The sequence below is a fragment of the Triturus cristatus genome, chromosome 8, assembly GCF_964204655.1.
Source record: "Triturus cristatus chromosome 8, aTriCri1.1, whole genome shotgun sequence".
Classification (NCBI taxonomy): Eukaryota; Metazoa; Chordata; class Amphibia; order Caudata; family Salamandridae; genus Triturus; species Triturus cristatus.
Genome location: NC_140591.1, coordinates 1,491,371,765 through 1,491,390,971, shown reverse-complemented (window position 1 = coordinate 1,491,390,971; position 19,207 = coordinate 1,491,371,765). Strand labels below are relative to the sequence as shown.

The 19,207-nt window shown below is 44.0% G+C and overlaps 1 long non-coding RNA gene across 2 annotated transcripts in view; it reads left to right on the top strand.

Annotated features, from left to right (window-relative positions):
- The window catches only part of LOC146806003 (uncharacterized), a 291,522-nt gene extending 273,148 nt beyond the window's left edge, over nucleotides 1–18,374 (top strand). Inside the window, exon 3 of one of the 2 annotated variants that reach the window (XR_014967950.1) lies at nucleotides 17,639–18,374. This is a non-coding gene — a long non-coding RNA (uncharacterized LOC146806003). The remainder of the gene's footprint in view (nucleotides 1–17,638) is intronic. The other variant, XR_014967951.1, reaches the window with a different exon arrangement.
- Nucleotides 18,375–19,207: the final 833 nt, after the last annotated feature.

Here is a 19,207-nt window from a genome sequence, read left to right as displayed (position 1 = left end):
CCATTGTCCACCTCCTGAACCAGATAGCTCCTGGCCTGCAGCCCACATTCCAGAGCTGCAAAAGTAACCCTCCACAGACCAAGCTACTTGCTGTACTCCACATGCTGGCATCAGGAACTTTTCAACATACCACTGCCAGAGTGGTAGGAGCAACACAGGCTTTCTTTTCCAGGTTCCTCCCCACTGTCCTGGATCCCAGTATAAGCCTGACAGTTAGCAATGATGTCTCCGGGGGCATAGCGTGAGTGTCATAGAGGAAATCTGCACTGCTATTGCACTGCTATTGCCAGTGCAGACACACAATGAATGGATACCAAATACTGTCAAAGCTATGGCCTACACTGGCCCCAAGGTGTCTTGCATTTCAGTGTATGCAGGATACTTGTTAAATGGTTCTGTGCAACCTCACAACACATCTACTAACTTCTGTATAGTGTCCCTACAGTGGATTCTACCCCCACCATGTGCCAACATACATTCACTTTCATGTCCATGCCTCACACATTGAAACAGCAAACACCAATTGCCTACCCCTTTGCAGTAGCAGTCTACTGTGGTAAGGCAAATATGAACAAGGTTGCATAAATCAAGGTTAACTGGCTTTGCGCAACCCTGTAAATATGGGATGTTTTTTACATCACAAGAACATAAACAAAAGTGATGTCGTATTGGCATTTGTGCCTTGTATGCATGCCCCTTAAATCTTTGACATAAGCTTTACATGCTTGGTGACACATGTGTACATCTCAACCCCATGACAATTGTAGACAACTTACTGAAATGGGGTAAGTACTTGCCACATATGCAGTCACACATACAACATTTGGAAAACTCTTGACCAATGGGAGCCACATATACAACATATGTCACATTCCATAGCCATAGACTGCTGGCAGGCATGCAACAGCTAAACCAAATGGTACAAATGCAGGTCAAATACCACTTAGTGTTATTTTATTAACCACATTTCAAGTTAGCGTGAAGTTCTCATAGCTGTAATAAAAAAGAAACTCGCAAAGTACAAAATTTGTCAATGGTAATTCAACTCTTAACCGTTTGTGGCACAAAAATACGAACAAACTACCCTGGACTGCCACCTCCCGTCTGCAATGCTGGCTCTCAATTGCTTGCCAGTTTCTGCTTAGTTGTGCTCTTGTCATCATGCCAGCGCTATTTGCAGTCCGTCACTGTCCTCTTGACTTCTGCAATGGAGTTCAACATACAATGGACTGCCATATAGCGTTTTTGGTTCACAATGACGCCTTGATTCTCCGTCACCTCTGCAATCAGGATCTCATTCTCCTCTTGACCGAATATATGTTTTTCTCTTCCTCTTCCCCAGGGACTCTGGCTGGTCATACTGGCTGTTGGGGGTGGTTGTTGTTGTGTGCTGAACTTGGTCCTGGCTGCCCCATCCTGCATTCAGGGACTTGTTTTTTTTTTCCTTAACGGCGTATTTATAAGCTCTTTTTTGCTGCTAGATGCTAAAAAGTGGTGCTAGGCTGACTAGCATGAACTTTTTTACCACTCTTTGGCCGGCCAGCTCTTTTAGAATGCTAACGTGAATTTTTAGGTCGAGCATTCGAGACTTCTTGTATAGTATATACTTATTATATACTTATCTGTGTATGTACTTTGTGGGCTCTGGAAATCAGCCCTAGGACTTGTCTGCTTCCGCATAAGGACTTCTCTTCCATTCAACTGCCTCTATTTAACTGTCTAGATAGAAAACAACCAGCAGATGTCAGTAAAATACCAGAATTGCTTTCTGCTGAGGGACTTCTTTTTTTTATTTTTCAGGCAACTGCCACTATTTAATTTACTTGATAGAAAACGACCAGCAGAGGTCTGTAAAATACCAGAATCACTTTGCATTCTCTAGATTCCAGTCCAGAATTAGCGTAATTTTTTGTTGCCACTAGCTGCTCCTAATTCCACATAGCGACATATTGTAAATAATGCGCAAACATAGCGTTAGGATTTGTCGATCGGCAGCGCTAAACAAAAACAGCGTGAAAACTGCTTAGTGGCAATTCTTGTAAATGTGCCCCATAGTGTTTAACACATTGCTGATCATTTACAGAGGTTGGCTACTGTTTAAGTAGTACATACCAAGCAAAAGACCTCTGTGACATCAAGCTGTACATGTTGTGCAGGATTTCTGCTGGTTATACATACAGCTTGAGAGTGTATGCTGGGAAGGACTCCAGTATAAATCCTGAAGGTTGCTCATCTGCATTAGGATTTAGTGAGAAGATTGTATAAGATCTTGCTCAATTACTCTTTCAAAAAGGTTAGAACATGTATATACATTCATTCCTCCATCAGCAGGTTTCATTTTGTGTGCAAAATGCACTATTTGTAAATTTCATACCTACTGTATATGTAAATATTCTATGCATATATATATTTACAACTCGGTACACAGACACAGACACACACACACAAACACACACATTATTATGGATATGCACATATTTGGAGATATATTGGTCTGTACATTCTTTTGTGATTGCACTATTTTTTATATGTTTTATATGTTGTTATGTTATGTATATTTATAAAGCGCAATGTCACCTGCAAGGGTATACTGATTCTGAGCAGGTGTCTGTGCTTCAGCTTTTTGTGGAGGTCAAGAAGAGAAGAGGAAGCTCTGATGTAGAGTTGGAGGTTGTTCTACACTTTATGTGTGATGTAGGAGAATGCACATACTCCTGATCTGGTTCTGTGTATGAGCTCCTGTGGAGCAGCGATATCTTGATGGTTGGTGGAAGATTTGACTGTTCAGATAGTTGGGGCCTGAGTTGTGGAGTGCCTTGAATGTGTGTGTGAGGAGTTTGAATTGAGTGCAGTTGTGTTTTGGAAGCCAGTGTTGTTCCGCAAGGTGTGGTATAAATAAAAATATGTAAATCCATATTTGTTAAGCACAAACTACTCCCCCTTACGGGTCTCAAGGCGATGAGGGCCGTTGGGGAAATTAATTGAGGTATTGCCCAGAGTCACATGGTGCTGAGCTGCCACCGGATCAAACCTTGGGCCCTGTGCTCCCAAGTCAGCTGCCCTGGCCACTGCACCACACCTCTCCACTGCACTGTAAGTTCTGTATGGGAGGTTGAGGAAGAGTCTGGCTGCCGAGTTCTGGGCAGTCTGTACTCTTCTAGTGAGTTTGTTTGTGATCCATTGTAGAAAGTGTTTTCATAGTTTAACTTGCTGGTGACAAGGGTGTGATTGAGAGTTTTTCTAGTGTTGCTTGAGAGCCATGTGAAGATTTTTCTCAGCATCTTCAGGGTGTGGAAGCAGCATGTAGTGATGGCGTTGGATTGTGCAACCAAGTCATGTTAACTGTCAATGTTCCTGGAATGAGTTCAGGGTTTGAGTATGGGTCCCAGGTTTGCTGGCCACCAGTTGAAGTCCCATGGTGAGGTGCCCTTTCTGAAGATCACTATTTCTCTCTTGTCAGGGCTGAGCTTAAGATAGTTGGCTTCCATCCAGTTAGCAACTTTGGTCATGTATGCGGTGAACTTGTTTCTTGTGTGGGGGTCTTTGGAGAGAGGGATAGTATGAATTGTGCGTCATCAGTGTAGGAGAGGATGTGGATGTTGTGTGTGCGGATGGCATTGCCCAGATAGACTGTGTTTGTGTTGAAGAGGTTGGGGCTGAGAGATGAACCTTGAGTTTGCAGGCTTCCAATGAGTAAGGTTTTTGCATGACAGCTTGTGTTTTATCCATTAAGAAAGAGCCGATGTAGCAGAGAGTCAGAACTAGGATGCCATTCTTGAGCAGGTGCCTGATGAGTATGGGATGTGCGACCTTGTCACATGCTGCAGAGAGGTCGAGAAGAATGAGGGCTGCCAAATCTCCTCTCTCAAGGATCATGTGGATGTTGCCTGTGGCAGCAATGAGTGGTATGTCTGTACTCTGGTTGGGCCTGAATCCAGACTGGATTGCATGGTTGAGCTGGTGGATGCTGTGGTGGTCAGTGAGTCATCAGTTGATTGGTTTCTCTAAGCCCTTTGACATGAATGATAGTAGGGAGATTGGTCCGTGGTTGCAAACCAGGCTGTGTCAATGGATGATTTCTTGAGCAAGGGCATGGTGGTGGCATGTTTCCAGTGTCTGTAAATGTGGTTGAATCAATGGAGGCATTGAGGATTGGTGTTAGTGTTTCACTGATTGTTAGAAGGGCTTGTTGAAGCCCAAAGTTGCTGTATATGGAGGTGATTCTGATACAGAAGACTTCCTAGAGCTTCCTGCAAAGCTCTTGTGAGGGGGTGATGTTGCTGGAGGTGGCAGTAGGCATGGTAAAATAATTGATGATGGTCAAGATGTCTCTGATTCTGTAAGTGCTGTCATCTACGCAATATGCAAGAACTGTGGGCTTAGTGTTCTGTATCAGCTGGTGGTAGCATCTTAGGGATGTATTTTGTCCCCGTGGGTGTTTGGAGTCTATCTCTAAGATATACCGTGTCTCTGACCTTCTTAGCTTAATCTCTCTGTTGCTCCCTCTTCTTCTGGGGCATACTGCATCTATGTGGTAATATCTGAGATCTTGACTGTTGGGATTGTGGTGCTCTTTGAAATAACGTGCTAACGGGTATGAGTTATCTTGATTTACTATTGCTCGCATGAGTTGGAGTATCCTTTTGTGTGCTTGAAGTTTGGTACTCTCTATATATAGTAGGCCACATGGGCTCTGTAACACATATATCACGTGATCCGTTTTGCAAGTTAGAAGTTTTGTGATTTCGTGTTCTCTTGTACTGAACGGGGTCTGATACGTGGTTTTATTGAGACCCTGCTGGCATGCCTTGCAGATCTTGCATTTATAAAAGCCTTTATGTGTCAACAGCCAGCTTGTCTCCTCAATCACTTCAGGACTTGTTTTCACTAAGATGTCTCTCATGGAGGGCCCCTACTGTGAGTTATCGTCACTTTCCACAGTAACAGGGGTCCTGTCACTGGGTCACTTAGTACTAAGGGCCAGTTGTGTTTGATTATTGACCTCAGACTCCTTTCCTGTTTACTGAACCCCATAATTATCCTGAATTCCTTGACCCCTTGCTTCTTTTTGTAATCTAGTATTTCGTTGAACAAAACAAAGGTTGCAGAGACATTATTGTTAGGTTAATATATTATGCTCACAAAAACTTGGAAATTCAGCAGTTATAGTTAGAGTTTTCTGAAGAAAATATAACTTGCGCCCTAAGGTAACTATAACTTGTTCTCCTGCCATGCACGCTTTTCTAATCAATAATTTTATTGCAAATGTTGCAGTGATATTTTCAATGATGTCATAGAAGATGTCATGAGTGATGTCATATGTGGGGTAATTAGCAGTGAATGGAGAGGGCGCAAGTTATATTTACCTCTGTGCACAAGTTATAGCTTCTTCAGATAACTCTAACTTTAACTGCTACATTTCTATGGTTTTGTATGTGTAAAATGAGAACCTAACTATAATGTCCCTGTAACCTTTGGTTTTTTAGTGAATTTCGAATTTTTTCTATTTCTTTTTCCCAACTATAATGTCCATGTAACCTTTTTTGCACTGACTATGGTTTCTTTAACGCAAAAAATATTTAATTGCCATACGTTAATCCAACTGCTGGGCCATACAGCTACCCCCCTCCACGTGCAACCAACCCCATGCCGTGGGGTTGGCCTTTTGATAAGATGTCCGCCAACCTATATTTTGGCTTTGCATGTGTACTGCTCGATTTCCCCGGCCTTTTCGTGTTAAGGGGGGCCTAATGTGACTTCAGTCTCTTTCCATTCAAGTCTAAGGGTTAGAGTAGTGTATAGAGCCTATTTATTAGGCACTTCAACATGATCCTGTGTTCTTCCCCATAGATCAGGGTTTGCATACATATCCTAGGGGATAGATTCGTTAGCATTAGGGGTAATCTGTTCTGTAGTGAGGGTATCTAATGGAGCTGTGCTGCATTCAGGCCTGGTAGGCCTTAAACGGGAGAGACTCCATCTTTCCTCCTGCTCTGGCAGCTTGGGAAGTTTCTAGGTCATAGGCAGTGTTTTAGTTAGGAGGTGTTATTCGCTTGGAGAGAACCGGTTCAGGCCGGCCCTTATCGAAGGATTGTATTCTCCTTCATGCCGAAGACACTACATCAGGCCGGCCGGCTGGGAACGTGTCCTTGGCACGGGGAGGTACAGGAATTTGGTGGGCGGCAGGTTTCGAGCTGGAAATTTCAATGAGAGAATGCACATCTATATTAGTGAAAGTCTGAGGCAGACACTTGCACTTGCTTCTAGACCATAGGCGGCATCTGGCCGTTAGCAGAAAAGCTACTACTTATTCCAGGGAAGACAGATGACGAACTTGAATCTAAAGAGGAGAGAGTAGCCGATGAGAAAGAGGTTCCAGTGACTCGGAGAGGGAGAAGGGAGTAGATCCGCGACTGCAGAGGTGTGACTTCCAGGCGAAGCCGAGGCACAGAGGGAGAAGGGAACCTAGATGACCATTGAGCACAGGCTACATACAACCAAGGTGATGTCGACCCCTTTCTATTGAAGTGTGTAACTTAACCTTTTACTTTCCTTGCAGGTTATATATATGATGTATTCTGTGAATGTGCATGTGGCATTTAAATAAAGTATTTAGCTTGTCGTGAGTTAGCATGTGTTGTGTATCTTTGTATAGGAGGATAGCCTATTCCTTTAGTCAGAGTTAACTCAACATGAACAGAGGTTAATCCTGGTCAGGTAAGTGGTAACTGGATGAGGGGGAAACGAGCCCCTCGAACTAGAGAACAGGTTGTGCTCAACTAATAGTCTTTGTGTGATCTGATATATAGTAATCCCGATTCCCCTGTCGTGTACCACGGTAATAATAGGATGAGCTCGTGCTAAGGCTGCCGTCTGGTAGGAGATTCTGGGTCTGACTGAGGCCGCGAGACTGCGTGTGTTGCTGCCGTCTGGGTAGGAGATTCTGGGTCTGACTGAGGCCGCGAGACTGTGTGTGTTGCTGCCGTCTGGGTAGGAGATTCTGGGTCTGACTGAGGCCGTGAGACTATGTGTGTTGCTGCCGTCTGGGTAGGAGATTCTGGGTCTGACTGAGGCCGCGAGACTGTGTGTGTTGCTGCCGTCTGGGTAGGAGATTCTGGGTCTGCCTGAGGCCGCGAGACTGTGTGTGTGTTGCTGCCGTCTGGGTAGGAGATTCTGGGTCTGACTGAGGCCGCGAGACTGTGTGTTGCTGCCGTCTGGGTAGGAGATTCTGGGTCTGACTGAGGCCGCGAGACTATGTGTGTTGCTGCCGTCTGGGTAGGAGATTCTGGGTCTGACTGAGGCCGCGAGACTGTGTGTGTTGCTGCCGGCTGGGTAGGAGATTCTGGGTCTGACTGAGGCCGCGAGACTGTGTGTGTTGCTGCCGTCTGGGTAGGAGATTCTGGGTCTGACTGAGGCCGCGAGACTATGTGTGTTGCTGCCGTCTGGGTAGGAGATTCTGGGTCTGCCTGAGGCCGCGAGACTGTGTGTGTTGCTGCCGTCTGGGTAGGAGATTCTGGGTCTGCTGAAGGCCGCGAGACTGTGGTTGCTGAGATCGCGAGGCTGTGAGGTCTTGATATATATATATAATAGGAATTCCCTGTCCTTAGGTGGTACATATATATGTGGTTATTTAGGTGTAAAAAGGCCCTAGGGAGGGGGTAACGTTCTGGTTTGGGTTAGAAAGGCTCTGTGGAGCGGGTTCTATCTGGAGGGAAAACCAAAGCAGAACATTTGGCGTCGTGAACCGTTTACGCATTCTGTGTGCGTTGTGTTGTCCCGTGTTTGCTGCCAGCGTGTGCGTGATTTTGTTTGTATATTCTTTGTGATATACTGGTGTGTCTAGCCTTTCTTCTTCTATCTTTTCTTTCTCTTCTTCTCTCTTTTTCACGATCTGTTCTAGACAATGTAAATCTACTTTTAAGTTGCCCGTTGATATTCCCGGCTGGGATTCAATGCCTTGTGAAGCCTTAGCCCGTGAGTGGGCTGAGTAATTGGAAGCAGACTGTTACATATCACTTGATTTATTTGCATGGGGGCAGACCGTATGATGTGCTGGCTCGTGAAGTGAGCTAATTGTGCTGATTTAGAATTGGTATGTGTGTGTTTTAGCGTGTCTTGTAAAGAGTGCTTATAAATAGCTTGCTACGTGAGGCAGAGAGGGCTGGATCCCTTTCAGGTGTTAGTTAAGGAATGCATATCTAATGTTTTCAGTTGCAAAGTGCATGTAAGATCTCAGAGCATGGCTCTGAAACGTGGGACTCCCTTGAAATTCCAGTCTCCGTAGTTGCAAGGACGGGTGTTATTCAGCAGGTGATTAATGACATTTTGGAGAGAGACAGCGGTGTTATTTTCAAGTGTTGGTTAACATGCATTACACATGTGGGCATTTGCAATGAGAACGTAGTGAGTTGAAAACGGAGCTGGTTGATGCCCAGTTTGCTAATATATCTTTGAAGACAAAATTAAACGTGTACCAGGCTGTGAAGTTGTTCACTTTGCCATGCCAGAATGATTCAGGTGTGATAAGTGTAACAGAGAATGCAGGCAGGCTATGAGCTACACAGACGGTTTTAGTTAATTCCTCTGAGGAGCTTTCTCAGCCTGAATGGAATGTGCATGAAAGTAAACAGACTAATGTTTTGGGCTTCACGATCACCGGTTGCGGACATAAATTAGACATGACAGTGTATGATACATTTTGCTTTACAAGAGAATTGCAACAACGTGATTTTGGATGTGAACAGCTGATTGTGTACAATAAGTCTGATATGTGGCCACTTCATTAACATGAACATTTATTTCGTGAGTTACTTCTAGAGCAATGTGCCCTTTTTAGTTACAGGAAAGTGCAGGGAAATAATAGGTCGCTTTTAAATTCAGATGCTGGACACATGTTGTGCTTTTGCGCCCCAACAAATACTGGACAGAACAGGGTTAGAGGCAATGTGGTTTGCCTATGGGAGAGCATTTTCAGATTAAGGAATGTGCAGTCTTGCTGGAGGTAAGGGGTGGTTCCAGCTATTTTTCCTCTCAGACCTGTGAAGAGTTGTTCTGGAAGTGGGTCATTTGACAGCGTCTTTCAGATTGCTGTTTGGGAGTCTTGCAGTGAGATCATCCAGCAACGCTGGGCAGGGCTCGGGCTTTCTGTGAAGTCCGAGAAGGAATTCCTACGGGAGGGGTCATCTCATCTCGGCTCCTCTCCTCCGTAGGCAGGGACAGCTTCCTGGAGATAGATGTCTGGGAGGCTTGCACAGGCGCAAGCCCCCCCCCTCCCATGAGGAGAGTCGCAGACAGTCCAAGAAAGTTGGCAGGCGTGCACTTCACTCCGACCTTGAAGGAGATAAGGTGTGAGCTACAGACAGCCGGAGAAGCCTCTGCTTGTTATGTTTGGCAAGGGGCCATTTAGTGTCCGCGGAGATTTGTGAAGGGGGGCAGCACCTGTGAGGGGTGCAGTGAAAGAAGTGAGAGAAGGAGACTGCCCCAGCCCTTCTTGCTGTGTATAGAAAAAGAGGGATTTTATCAAGACTTCAGAGGCTAAAGCGTTAGTAGTATTCTTACACGATTCCCCAGAGCTGGAGGAGACCTATATAGACAGAAATTAAAATATTGTATTTTTGGAAATGTAAGACGAAAGTAGTGTACTTTTGAAAATGTTCTTTGCAAGAAAAGTGATGCTTGTTTCTTTTTCAGATTCGCCCAGTTCTCCGTGTGTGAGTGGGACTCCCTTCTCCCGTGTGAGTGGGGCCCTCCCTCTCCCCCCCTCCCCCCTTCCCTTCCCTCCCCCCCCCCAAGCCTGGAGTGATCACCAGACGAGACGGTGGCGGCTGATGCCGGTGGCTATCCAGACTGGATGGGGTCCTCCCTTATCAAGAAGATATGTATACCGGAGAACATGATGGCCTGCTTCTTTCCAAGCGAAATGGGATCAGCAAAGTGTGGAACTGTCTCCCTCACGTGAGGCCAACTTTATTTGCAAGAAGGCTGTGTGCCTTTCACACAAGGTGACTGCTTGTGTGACGGTGAGAACAAACAACATAAGAGGAGATTACAGGATGTGCTTTGCCAGAACTGTTTTCTCGACGTGGAGTTAGGAGGCCATGGAAGGCGGCTGTGTGTTTTTTCATACTGAAGGACTGTTTTTTTTTTTAGGGATGGAGATCAATAGAGACGCTTTGCAGCGCTCAGAGTAGATATTTTCTAAGTTAGTGAACAGTAATAACTTGTAGCTGTTGCTACTATATCTGAGTTTGACAGTGGAGTCTCCAGTTTAATCATTAGAAGCATTAGGAGCGTTCAAAAGCTTGATTGATTTATTTTCTGTATCCATTCAACATGTATCTGGATGTCTATGAGCTATTTCTAGCTGCACCTGAGTTGTGGCTACTACATGTGTTTGGAGAATGCGGACTTTATTTGCTCTAAAGTGATTATCACATACCTTTGATGAGTTTTTTTTTTTTTTGCTTTTTAGTCATGCTTTGTTTTGAATTATGTATTTTTGTGTAGCAACTTCAAAATATGAGTTGCTGTTTCAACATGTGCTTTTTAGTAGTTGTGACTTTTAATTTAGACATGTGGTTTTCAATGGTTTTTGCTTTCAATTGCGATATGCAGTACTTTAATGATCATTTTGCTTTTCAGTTATGTAATACAGTTGCTATTTGCTAGATTTTGTTTTTGACATATGTGAATGGTGATGATCAAGGGTCATGGGGTGCAATGTAGTGAATCAGCCACTTGTGGTCTGACACCCTATGGTGACCCTCAACCACCACCATTCTGTACTGACTTAAGTGTGTTCTACCTTTTAGTGGAATAGTCTTTCCAAGAATAGAAGGTATGGTATGTTGAGGTGCAGACTTGTGGGTGGTGGTGCACACATGTGCTCAATGTTGTATACTGAGGGATTTAGCGTATAATGTTATTTGGGTTAGATGAATTATGATTTTGACCTATTGGCTTTGACGTGGTCTAATGTGATTCTGCCTTTTGACTCTACCTTGCTTCAAAATTCTCTGTGTGCACAGGGGTGCTTGTAAGTTGTGTGGGTGAGAATTATTGGTGTTCCTGCTTTGGCAGTCTATAATGCCAAATCTATTGAGAAAATGGCCTGCTGGATGGTGAAATCCATTAATAATACTTCTACAGTCCTGTCTGACATGCTATTGGACGCCCAGGGTGAACGTAGGGCCATTTTGCAAAATCGAGCGGCCATTGATTATCTTTTGCTTAAACATGGACACGATTGTTAGGTATTCTGATTATTATCGGCATTTTGATTTCTATTTGTTGCTTTATTCAAGTGTATTCCTTCAATGCTTCAATTCTGCACACTTGGTACTAGACATAGATCAGTTCGTTTTGTTTCATATTAGGTATAATAGACTGAAGTCAAGGGTGGAATGTACTGCTCGATCTTTCCGGCCTTATTGTGTTGTAGAGCGATTGATGTGACTTCAGTCTCTTTCCATTCAAGTCTAGGGGTTAGAGTAGTGTATAGAGCCTAGTTATTAGGCACTTCGACATGATCCTGTGTTCTGTATAATAGACTGAAGTCAAGGGTGGAATGTACTGCTCGATCTTTCCGGCCTTATTGTGTTGTACTGCTATTGATGTGACTTCAGTCTCTTTCCATTCAAGTCTAGGGGTTAGAGTAGTGTATAGAGCCTAGTTATTAGGCACTTCGACATGATCCTGTGTTCTTCCCCATAGATCAGGGTTTGCATACATATCCTAGGGGATAGATTAGTTAGCATTAGGGGTAATCTGTTCTGTAGTAAGGGTATTTCATGGAGCTGAATTCAGGCCTGGTAGGCCTTAAACGGGAGAGATATTATTCTTCCACCGATGTTAGTCCTGTTTAATGAATGTATAATAGACTGAAGTCAAGGGTGGAATGTACTGCTCGATTTCCCCGGCCTTTTCGTGTTAAGGGGGGCCTAATGTGACTTCAGTCTCTTTCCATTCAAGTCTAAGGGTTAGAGTAGTGTATAGAGCCTATTTATTAGGCACTTCAACATGATCCTGTGTTCTTCCCCATAGATCAGGGTTTGCATACATATCCTAGGGGATAGATTCGTTAGCATTAGGGGTAATCTGTTCTGTAGTGAGGGTATCTAATGGAGCTGTGCTGCATTCAGGCCTGGTAGGCCTTAAACGGGAGAGACTCCATCTTTCCTCCTGCTCTGGCAGCTTGGGAAGTTTCTAGGTCATAGGCAGTGTTTTAGTTAGGAGGTGTTATTCGCTTGGAAAGAACCGGTTCAGGCCGGCCCTTATCGAAGGATTGTATTCTCCTTCATGCCGAAGACACTACATCAGGCCGGCCGGCTGGGAACGTGTCCTTGGCACGGGGAGGTACAGGAATTTGGTGGGCGGCAGGTTTCGAGCTGGAAATTTCCATGAGAGAATGCACATCTATATTAGTGAAAGTCTGAGGCAGACACTTGCACTTGCTTCTAGACCATAGGCGGCATCTGGCCGTTAGCAGAAAAGCTACTACTTATTCCAGGGAAGACAGATGACGAACTTGAATCTAAAGAGGAGAGAGTAGCCGATGAGAAAGAGGTTCCAGTGACTCGGAGAGGGAGAAGGGAGTAGATCCGCGACTGCAGAGGTGTGACTTCCAGGCGAAGCCGAGGCACAGAGGGAGAAGGGAACCTAGATGACCATTGAGCACAGGCTACATACAACCAAGGTGATGTCGACCCCTTTCTATTGAAGTGTGTAACTTAACCTTTTACTTTCCTTGCAGGTTATATATATGATGTATTCTGTGAATGTGCATGTGGCATTTAAATAAAGTATTTAGCTTGTCGTGAGTTAGCATGTGTTGTGTATCTTTGTATAGGAGGATAGCCTATTCCTTTAGTCAGAGTTAACTCAACATGAACAGAGGTTAATCCTGGTCAGGTAAGTGGTAACTGGATGAGGGGGAAACGAGCCCCTCGAACTAGAGAACAGGTTGTGCTCAACTAATAGTCTTTGTGTGATCTGATATATAGTAATCCCGATTCCCCTGTCGTGTACCACGGTAATAATAGGATGAGCTCGTGCTAAGGCTGCCGTCTGGTAGGAGATTCTGGGTCTGACTGAGGCCGCGAGACTGCGTGTGTTGCTGCCGTCTGGGTAGGAGATTCTGGGTCTGACTGAGGCCGCGAGACTGTGTGTGTTGCTGCCGTCTGGGTAGGAGATTCTGGGTCTGACTGAGGCCGCGAGACTATGTGTGTTGCTGCCGTCTGGGTAGGAGATTCTGGGTCTGACTGAGGCCGCGAGACTGTGTGTGTTGCTGCCGTCTGGGTAGGAGATTCTGGGTCTGCCTGAGGCCGCGAGACTGTGTGTGTGTTGCTGCCGTCTGGGTAGGAGATTCTGGGTCTGACTGAGGCCGCGAGACTGTGTGTTGCTGCCGTCTGGGTAGGAGATTCTGGGTCTGACTGAGGCCGCGAGACTATGTGTGTTGCTGCCGTCTGGGTAGGAGATTCTGGGTCTGACTGAGGCCGCGAGACTGTGTGTGTTGCTGCCGGCTGGGTAGGAGATTCTGGGTCTGACTGAGGCCGCGAGACTGTGTGTGTTGCTGCCGTCTGGGTAGGAGATTCTGGGTCTGACTGAGGCCGCGAGACTATGTGTGTTGCTGCCGTCTGGGTAGGAGATTCTGGGTCTGCCTGAGGCCGCGAGACTGTGTGTGTTGCTGCCGTCTGGGTAGGAGATTCTGGGTCTGCTGAAGGCCGCGAGACTGTGGTTGCTGAGATCGCGAGGCTGTGAGGTCTTGATATATATATATAATAGGAATTCCCTGTCCTTAGGTGGTACATATATATGTGGTTATTTAGGTGTAAAAAGGCCCTAGGGAGGGGGTAACGTTCTGGTTTGGGTTAGAAAGGCTCTGTGGAGCGGGTTCTATCTGGAGGGAAAACCAAAGCAGAACAGCATGAATATGTCATGTTACAACGCATGCCATTACATCGCATGCCGTTGCAACGTAAAACTTTACCCCAACTTTGTGTCGGGAGATCGCTGGAAGTTGGAATAGATTAATTATGTATTTCAACTCCAGTGTGTGCAACAGTAGGGAAGGTGTTGGAGTTAAATCCAACACCTTTGTCTCATTGCTGTACACCTTTTGCGTTGCAACGGCATGCAATGTAATTGCATGCGTTGTAACGGTTTCTTTGAAGAGGCTGTTTCCCGCTTTGCATATGTGTTGTGACTACTGCTAGGCATTTTGAGAATACCGTTGGTGGGGTGGTGACACCAAAGGGAAAAACTTTGAATTGATGTTTCCCTTGAAAAAGAAACCATAGGTATTTTCTGTGTGATCTGTCTTTGGGTATGTGGAAATGGCATCTTTAGGATCTAGGGATGTCATGAACTTTCTGTAATAGTGGAATTGCCTCCTGGAGAGTGACCACGTGGAAGTGCTCTGATAGAATATAATGATTGAGTGGTCTGAGAACCAGAGTGGGTCGAAGTGAGCCGTTCTATTTTGGGAATAAGGAAGAATAGTAAGTATAATCCTGTTCCATGATATTGTCTGTGGGCTTGTTCTATAGCTCCTTTGCGTAACAGAGCTGACATCCCTTGTTGTAGTAGAGAATGGTGCTGAATGGATAGTTTGTGTTGGCAAAGTGGAATATTTGGAGGAGTTGTCATAAGATCCAGACAATATCTTTATTTGGAAATGTCCAACACCCATTGATATGAGGTAATATTCGTCCAAGCCAGTAAAAAGTTTTTAAGACGTTCCCCAACAGGTGTTAAATAGTCAGGGGGAATGTTAAGAAAGTCATTGCTTGGTGTTTGCATTTGCGGTTTGGGTATTATTTCCGTGACCACAATCGTTGAAGTTATTTCCCCTGTAAGATTCTCTTTAAAAGGTTTTATCGTTGGTGCATTATGCTTGAGTTTTATAGGCAGAGCCTGACGTGTCAGAGGAGGCAGATTTAGCACCCTGTTTGGAAATGGGCTTACAAAAGGATACCCGATATGCGGAAGTTTGTAAAGCCTCCATTGATCTGGCACCCTCCGTGTCCTTTTTCATTTAATCAGGTGCTACATCCATCTGAGGACTAAAGAGGCGCTCTTTGTCGAAGGGGTGATTCAGAATGGTTTGTTGCACTTCAGGTTTGAAACCTGAGACACACAGCCAAGCATGTCTACGTAAGAGACAATGGTATTTATACCACTGGCTGCAGTGTCCACAGAGTCTAATGTGCATTTAACTGAATTGTTAGTGATCAGTTTTGCCTCTCAACAATTTCCAAACCCTTTTTTTTTATATTGTTCTTGGAGATCTTGGATGAACTACTCCTTCTCAATCCAATGAGACCTGTCTTATCTAGCTAAAATATCTTGGCTATTGGCAATGCACAATTTTTTATTACCAGATTGTGCTGCCATTCTTTTCCCAGAGTCCTCAATGTGTTTTGATAATTACTCTGGCTGAGGTGCATCCCCAGTAGGTTGAGAGTTTGTTCTTTTGCGTGCATTAGCTACTACTAATGAGCCTGGTGGTGATTGTCCCCTGATGTAGATAGGATCAGATGGTGCAGCTTTGTACTTTTTGTCCACTCTTGGTGTAATCATTCATGCCTTCACAGAGTCTTTACAAATGTTGTCTACATGACAAAATATTCCTTTAAGGACTGGTAAATATTTTGACCCCCTTTGAACAGTTGATAATGTTTAAAAAATAAAGATATCTTCCATGGGGTCTTTATGTCAAGGCACATTATAATAAGCTGCAGCTCTAGCTATTCGAACCGGATAAGCAGAGGCATCATCTGGTGGTAATGGAAGTGTGGCGTAAAGGTCTGGGTCTGTATCCCCTTTTGGCTTAAAGTCCTACGCATCCCCATGATGTGTGTCCTATGTATGATAAAATCCACATATATTATAGGTGAATGAGGCAACATGTGAACACCCTCAGAATGTTGTGATAAATCAGGAGGTGGTGTTGGCGGGTTTGGTGAGGTAGGTATGGGAATAAGCAAAGGGCTAGTAACAATGTACTTTTTTTTCTTCCTAGGAGTTTGTAAAGGAATGTCTATAGCATCTTCAAGAGTTACTTGTCTTTTACAGGAGTGAGACTTTAGTGGTGGAAGAATTATTTTTCTGGTTCCGGTTGAATCTGAAGTGTTTTCTGTTTTGGATCAACCCATTACTCTACAACATCAAGGACTGGTCGGGTGGAGGTTTTGGTCTGAATGTGTAGCACTGTGGAGCCAGAGAAGGTTTTTGTTTTGGTGTTGGCATCATCGGAACCGAACCAACATGAGCCTTGTCTCTCAGAACTGAGGTGAATGTTCTGTGAGCTGTGAGTCAACTTGGAGGAAGTGGAAGACCTTCTGTAGGCTGAAATTTCGGTGCGGAGCATGAGGGCAGGGCATCCAAAACAGTTGCGGACCGGAAGCAGATTTTTCGGATGGAACAGCTTTCTTCGTTTTGGGATCGGGGACAGTTGTTTTCACAGTCCGATGTTTTTGAGCCAAATCGAGAGTGGCTGGGTCCTGTTCAATGTCGGAACCGGAACATGAATCACTGAATCACTGATCGACAATGATTCCACTAGAGCTTTTGAGGCTTTCTCTTCTTCCTCATGTCAACTGAAGATGTCTGGTTAATCATCTGCCTGTTTACACAACATTTCTTGGTATTGGGCACGTCTGTCTCTGAGTGTCTTTTTGCACCAAAAAGATATGCAAGCCTCACAATTTTACTCTTGATGATCTGGTGAGAGGCATAAATTGCAAACGGAATGCTGGTCGGTGTGAGGTTACTTCAAATGGTAATTCAGACAGAAACAGAATGGAGTATGTTCCATCAGCAGTTCATTCTTGAATAATGTTTTAGAAGTTGGACCTTATTCCATGTAAGCGAGTTGAAGACCTCAACGCGCAAATATGTTGTTGCTCGCAACGCAAGTGTATTATAAACTTTCCATGCAGAACTATATATATGTATATAAATATATATATAAATATAAATATATATATATATATGTATTAATATCTTTTAAGAAGGCAAGATCTCTACAAGATTCCTTATGTTGTTCCATGATACAGGCTGAAACAACTTATAGCACTATCAAAGGCTTTTACACTTGTAATCAATGTAAAGCCTGCAAATACAGCAGTAGTTTTAAGAGTGTAAAATGATCATCTGAGCATAAACTGTTTCTAATTAACAAACACCTCACATGCAATTCTGAATATGTAGTCTATGCCTTTCTCTGTCCCTGTGAAGTAGCCTACATAGGCAGCACAATTCATAAGGCTAAGAAGCGCATATTGGAGCAAATGTGTGCCATTCGAAATAATGACAAGCATTATTCAGTGGCACGTCATTTTAAAACTTATCAAGCTCAGAACTGCAATTTGTTGCTGTACTTGACACCGTACCCAAATGAGAGAGAGGGGGAGACCGTACTACTGAATTGAGGAGACTTGAGTCCAAAATGATAATTAAGTACAATACCCTTTATCCGAATGGATTGAATATGGACGAGGAAATGTATGTAAATTTAGGCCAATGTCTGTTTTCTACATGATTATCCTTTTTTTCATCTGTACAGGCTTATGTCTTTTTAATGTTGTGTGTTGTATCTTTTTGGTTTTAATCAATACTTTGTTTCTTTTTGTTCCAGATGGAGATGTCTGAAAAAGCAGAGAGGCTGTTATAATTTTAATTTGGGTCAGCGGTTTTGATGTATATATAGGTTGATTATGATGCTCAAGATTGACTTTGTTTGAAGAGCCCATTGAGGCATAATTACATACGTTGATTGTGAGGCACTTCCTCATCATAAGTGGTTCAGTTATTATAACTGAACAGTTGGACTTGTTAACGTTTTGAAGCAGAAGACTTGTACACTGCCCACTGGAGCTTGATTGATATTTACTTAGCATGACTGTGCACTATCTTAGTCGAGTAATATGATCGAGCATCCTAAACTCCCTCAGAAGCAAATTATAAAAACGAAATATGGATTGTTTATCACCTTTCTAAGTTACTGCATGCCACATGGCACCTTGCAACATTAGAAATGTCATTTTAAATGTGTATGGGATGATAACGCTGAGGAATTCGATATCAGCCACCTGCATTCATGTTACAATATAACATCATAATGCTAATGAATTGTTTGGATCACGCTGACGTTATCAAATGAAAGGCTAACAACAGCTGTTCTGTATGGCAAAATATGTACTCACAAGGCAAAGTATTTCTTCTATGTTAATGAGAAGTGAACGCACACCCTGTTTCTTTAAATAAGGCAGGAAGTATGCATATGCCTAACCCGTGACCAAGGAGTGCGTGAACTCTGAAACGCATTGGGTTTTCGTTGTTGCTGTGTGTGAATAAAATATACGCTAAACTGGAATTTGAGTGGCGGCTCTGTAATTCTTGACCCAGGACACTGGTATTGGGTGTGATTACAGTTCTTTGTTGGATGTGTGAGGCTCACTGAGAACTCTGGGGAGGTGGTGGTCCCCGGAGCTACAGAGGCGCTGCATGCCCCCCTGTAAATCATCAATGAAGGAGGTGGCGGGCCCCTTCTATATAACAATAACTACGTGCGGGAGTCCGCGCTGTGTTTTTGTTTATTTTCTCGGCAGGATTCGCACACCCAGCGCGAATTCTGACGTTTTAAAAAAAAATGTTTTTTTGGCCCAGTGGGTCCCACTCAGCAGGCCTAGGAGGTCAGGATGTTTCTACCTTGCCCCATTTTCTTGTTTTTCAACCTTTTTCCCATTGTTTTCTTGTGACTCAATTACCGAGTCACAAGATGGCTGCCAACACTTCCTGGTTTGGAGTTTTGGCAGCCAATCAGAAATCAGCTCGGTGCTCAGATATCTATATTTTTATTTTTTAAATTTCTCAGCAACAACTGAATGGATTTACAACATTTAAAAATAGAGCTCTTTCTGAACCAAGACCTCCCTTTTTGCCAAACTTGGTGTAACTCCGTTCAGCAGTTTGGGCTGTAGCTTTGTCTGAAGTTCCTATAAAAATGTACATGGGGAAAACGCGTTTAGGGACACCCCTTTTTTCTCTGCCCCCACTTGACGAATCACCCCAAAACTATCAAGACAGCTGACTGGAGCGTCCCATTAGTTTTGAAAATTTTGTGAAGATTCGTCGACTGGCACCAAAGATATTGGCATAAGCAAAAATGCTTTTTGAATAGAAACGAGGTCCTAACTATAACTAC